This window comes from Protopterus annectens, chromosome 7.part0, assembly GCF_019279795.1.
Source record: "Protopterus annectens isolate FY-2018-M chromosome 7.part0, PAN1.0, whole genome shotgun sequence".
NCBI classification, from domain to species: domain Eukaryota; kingdom Metazoa; phylum Chordata; order Ceratodontiformes; family Protopteridae; genus Protopterus; species Protopterus annectens.
In genome coordinates, this window is record NC_056739.1 from 701,886,313 (window position 1) to 701,892,312 (window position 6,000).

Consider the following 6,000-nt stretch of genomic DNA (forward strand, 5'->3'; position numbering starts at 1 on the left):
GACAGCCATGTCAAACATGTGTGTACAGCCACATGTACAATGTCTACACTCAGTTCAGGGGTAGGCAGAATAATGTTGAACAGACATGCATTGCTTTGGGGAAATATGCAAGCTAGAGCTCAGGCAAACATAGTATGCAGTCAGCATACCCTACTGCTCATGTCCTCACACACAGGTATGGTGGCCAACACAAAGCATCAGTGGTAGATGTACAAAGGTCAGCGACAGTCTGTTAACATGTGGTGCATGTTGCACACACCATGGCAGTGTGATGCAATGGTGGGAAGTGCATGTATTGTGTTGCAGGTATGGGGCATAGGCTACTAACACAAATGGTGCAATATAGGTATGTATGCTAACCACCACTATAATTGTGTAAGGTGTATGTCATCTACTATAACACATGCATGTTGTTGTGTGCAACTCAGGGATGTATGATAACTATCACTATAACTGTATAAGCTGAAACTATAATTGTCTAAGCTGAATGCCATCTGCCATATCACCTGCATGTAGCATGTGTGTGTGTGTGTGTGTGTGTGTGTGTGTGTGTGTCTGTGTGTCTGTGTGTGCTTCTGTGTGTGTCTGTGTGTGTGTCTATGTGTGTGTCTGTCTCTGTGTGTGTCTGTGTGTGTGTGTGTGTGTCTGTGTGTGTGTGTGTGTGTGTGTGTGTGTGTGTGTGTGTGTGTGTGTCTGTGTCTGTGTCTGTGTCTGTCTGTCTGTCTGTATGTGTCTGTCTGTGTGTTTCTGTGTGTGTGTGTCTCCTTCTGTCTGTGTGTGTCTCTGTCTGTCTGTGTGCATGTCCGTCTGTCTGTCTGTGTGTGTCTGGTATAACTTGTAATGTACAGTTCTTGTCTTCCCCTCACAGGGGTTGATGTAGGTGTGTTGCCCTCCTGTGGTCCACCTGATGTTAGTGTCCCCAAAGACTCTAGCAGTGATGATGATAGTATGATTGAGACACAGGCAGGGTTGTCAGGGGCTGAATCTGTGCCATTGGTTGCCATTCCACCTGTCTTCCCCCTCATCCTCGCACCCAGTTCCCCTGTCTACACATACCCCATCACACTGGCCATAAAGGAAGGAGAGTTAGAGGGTGGTAGCATGGAATAGGGAAGTTTGGTGACTATGGAAGGTGTGCCTGCACACCATGATGCCAGTCAACAGACTAGTAATGTCCCACACAGGCATGTGCCCAGAGCTGCTCATAGGAAGACCACTGGCCAACATGCCCCTACGAGACAAAGCAGATCAGCTGGAGTCACCAGACACATGTTTTGGGCTGTAATGGAGGCACAGGCACGTGCTGAATTGCACAACAGAGGGCTGTTGTCCATTCATTAACTGACAATATCCAGGCACTTGCAAATGCTCACCATCATCTTGCAGATGTTTTAGACAGAAGATTGGGTGACATGATGGGAGTCCTTGATTGTGGTATGTCAATCCGCAAGCATGGAATGTCTGTGCTGGAACATCTGGTGGGAGTGAGGCATCAGGCACATGGACGTAGGTCAGCTACATCACCTGTTGAAGGTCTACGTGAACATGTTACTGCACATGCCCACTCCCATAGTGGCAGTAGCAGCAGCAGCAGCAGCAGCAGTGCAGCTGGTGCTGTGCACTCCACACCAGGACACAGCAGGCCACGTGCATGTGATCCTGGATGGTCCCAATAGGGACACAATTCCAGTGAACATGTGTCATCAGATGGTACCCAAGCTGGACCTCTGCCTGTTAGTGCCCATGCAACCCCTGGCAGGCGCAGGTCACATGGCCGTGGCCAGACACCATGAACTGTGAAACTTGCCTTGTACAGTCTGCAGCTGTCAATAATATCCCTGTGTAGGTCTGCCACATGCCAGACCTGTGTGCATGCATACACTCACACTGGAAATAAATGTAGGGCACCTCAACACACACACGCATAACATCCATACACACCCAATGATATCACAGGCCCTAACACACACATGATGTCATCCAATGGCACAGCCTAGGCCTCTGGCAAACATTATCACCCTGTGCATATGATGATGCCTGTGCCACATCCCTGTCATCCACACCATCGACACAGGGACATGCTCATATGCTCTGATTCACAGGGTGAACATACTAGGTAGACAATTGTAGATTAATATTGTTGAGTAGTGTTGACAGGCAGCAGACATACCATGTATTGCAGTTTTAGAATGTATTTTGTACATTTGACAGTATATATCATGTGTAACAACACTAACAGCATGTTGATCTTGACATTCTGCCTTCCTCTTTCAGGTGTAATTGCATGTGTCGGGGGATGTTAGTGGTTGCGGGTGTCCCATATGTTCATGTTGACTACCCACAAGTCAGTATGACAATACCTGCATGCACTTTGTAGCTTCCACATCACAGTTATACTCTACCACGTTTCAATTATGTTTACTGTTCTAATGATCCAAGAGCATGATAGCTGTGTAGTAAGCGACTGTGTTCAGAGCCGTCACATCCATAGTGGGTGACATCGCAGGTGTAGTTACCTGGAGCACGGAGGGTGTAAAAGAGTGGTATGCTGGATGACAAGGGTAAAGGCCAGTGGAAATAGTGGCTTCTCCTTGGGAAGCAGTAATACCCACTGCCATGACAGCATGCAAACACAGACACACCCACACACTACACAATTACAAGACATGCCACAGAGAGTACACATGAACAGGTAGTTGGAATGGCCTAAGATCGAGGACATCGACAGGGATACTACAGTGCAGTGAGTGTATGTGGGGAGGGGCATCCATCAGTAGGCTATGTAATAACAGGTCACACCCCAGGGTGTACATGTTAACAGGTGGTTAGTATACCCGTCTACGATTGATGATATCAACAGGGATGCTAGATTACATTGAGTGGATGGGGGAAGGGGGCATTAACATTTCACTATGGTAAAATACAGCCACACTCCAGGAACCGGACAGCCATACACACGGACAACCATACACACACACGCACACACACACACACACACACACACACACACACACACACACACACACACACACACACACACACACACACACGCACACACACACTGGCATTCACAAAGATATTCACCTATGTCACACACATACAGACACTTTACATGTGTGAGGTTTAGCCACCTGCCTATGCCTTTCTTTCTACACTTCACTCTGTACTGGTGTCAACAACAGTGTTCAGGAGAGTGATAACATGTGGGATGTATTCCCAATCATACGTGACATATATGGACACACACCCAAATGTGCCAGTACTGTGAATCAAACACCTGCCTATCTTATGATAGGTACAACAGAAGTACAGCACTATCGCATCCAGTACAATGCTTACTGAGTCTTTCCTTTGACAACTGTTCTGATATATGCGCAATATATGCACGGGGAGGTATTACTGTTTCAAGTGTCATGAGGTTTGCCTTCAGTGTCACCCTTACAGCATTCTACATTGTCTGTCTTCCACTTCAGTTAACAAAACCTGACCTTAGCAGGTACACAGGTTATTGTAGGACTGGTTGTAACACACCAGTGAACTGTCCTCAGTAATCATTCATCTGCAAAGAAGCCCCACCACTTAGTAGTCATGTCAAACATCTGTCCATTCCTCATGTACTGCTTACTGTACTTAGAGCATATCACCATATACAGTTGGCAATGTTAAGGCTGTATTGCAACAGCATGATGTACTAAGACAACAGTCACCTTCAGATATCAGACACTGCACACACATGGAATCTACACAAACATCAATACATGTACACATATGCGGTCTACATCAGTATGTGCACTAGCAGGTCAAGAGGATACATTCCACACTTTCCCCATGCCATGTGTGAAACATAGCCGAGCATTACACCATAATGGATGTTGTATTCATGTACTGGTAGGACACCACCACTTTCACCGAGTAGCCAAGTGTACATATATTACAACAGCACATATCAGCATGACACACACAGTATTATTCCATATCATGCTCCTACAGACTGTTACTTGACAGTGCCATGGTGAAGCCAGGGCACTGTAATGGTCAGCAGTGAGCACATCATATTTGCTACACACACCTCATGTGTACTGGAAGAGTGCCAGAAATGTGCTCTGTAGAGCTAGGCAGTACACTCATTCAAGCATGTGCGAGGTCTGTGGCTTGTAAACATCTCACCCCAGCATGTACTGACTATTGTGGTACTAAGGCTAATGTCCAGACAGCACACAGCATGCATGACTTTCAATTGTTGACATGGGAAATATGTAGGAACTGTGGTCACACATGGCTGTACATGTCATGAACATATCACCTGTGACTACTCAGGAACATACAGAGCAGAGCTGGATTTCCCTGAGTCTGCCAATACAGGCCTTGTGTAGGTCCTATGGTCCTGTTATTTGGGTATGTTTGTAGGCATTGCATTAAGTGGACATGTCTAAAGACATACATGCCACATGGGGTGTTATATGATATGATAGGTGTCATGGGTGACCAGTAGAGAGGGGATATTACCTCTGTCAACATAGATATCGAACCTTATGTACTGTTAGCATGCTATTTGCCATGTGCATATGTGTAATGACTGTAGCCACCTGTATGTAGAAAGGAAAACGAAAGCTATGGTAATGTAATTTATGTTGTATGAGTGTGGGATGTGCATATCCAGGGCAGGTACGGTTAGGTTATATCCAACCATGAGGGTGTTGTTTACTGGAGTACAGCAACAGTCGACCGTGCTAATGCTGACAACATTCGAAGGACCCTGGTATGTGTACAACTGAGCTGATTACAAACCGTGGCATTATTGCATTGCATAACACATTATGCAACTGTGTCTATACATGGGTACTTTGCACAGTTGATGTAGGCCTAGGTACAGTCCACCAATCGAGGGTTATGCGGTCTACCATACTATGTCATACCACATATGGATGTGTGTTGGTAGTCTGGGAACAAGGTGGTGGATGTATATGAGGATACAACCTAGAATGCAGCATTTGCCACTGTCACCTGTACCTGACTCATCTGTGATGCGTTATGTCACATTAGTGGTCTTTACATGTGAGTAGCCTTTATGAATATGTGTACACCACCACCTGGAATGGTCCATACCACTGTTATGGCCCACATGTCTGGATCTGAGTTATATGGTGGTAGTTCAATTGTGCACTACAGAGCCTTCAACCATGTGTTCCTCACTGCACAGATGTCAGTATTCCCCATTGTAGGTTCTACATTGAGCAAATGGATTACTAAAGCCACACATCTAGCACTGGTTAGCATAAGCAAACAATGCAATTGTCATGTAGGTGTCAGGATGTTACTTCTGTGTGTAGGACATTTGCCTTGGAATGCGGCTATATGAGTAACTGCGACCTAGGTATTATCCACAGACATGTGTAACATGGATGCATGTGCTCTGTGTTGAAGGCTCGTTTTTCAGTCATGACAGCCTGGAATGACAGACACTGGACAACCTCGTAATAACAGCAGGACATTGGCTCATTGTTTTGGTCTAGCAGTTGCCACCCGTACCATGACATCACTGGGTGTGGCATTACTGTGCTTGGTAGCAAATGCCTCATGTAAGTTGATGGACAGCAGCAGAACTTGTGTATATGACCAGTGTGAGAAATACTTAGGGTAGCAGTCCTGCTAATAATGACAAATACTAACACAGCCAGGAGAGGTCATCTTGACACCTGCACCTCAGTACCATTACACAAGATGGCTCACACATTATGCTTGCACATGCCACTGTTCCACGTATAATGCCACTGTCCACAACCTGCTATCAATGTATGCCTTTCAGGGCAGCAAGGTGTGTGACACATGCTGTAGGTAGCATCCTCCTGTGTGACCCAGGTAACCTATTGTCTGTCACATCCACACATGCATGAATGTGTATACGTAAAATATATATGTCAGTACTTCATGTACATGTATGCGTGTGTATCACACAGCACAGACATGGATATATAATTTACAGGCCACATACAGGTATCA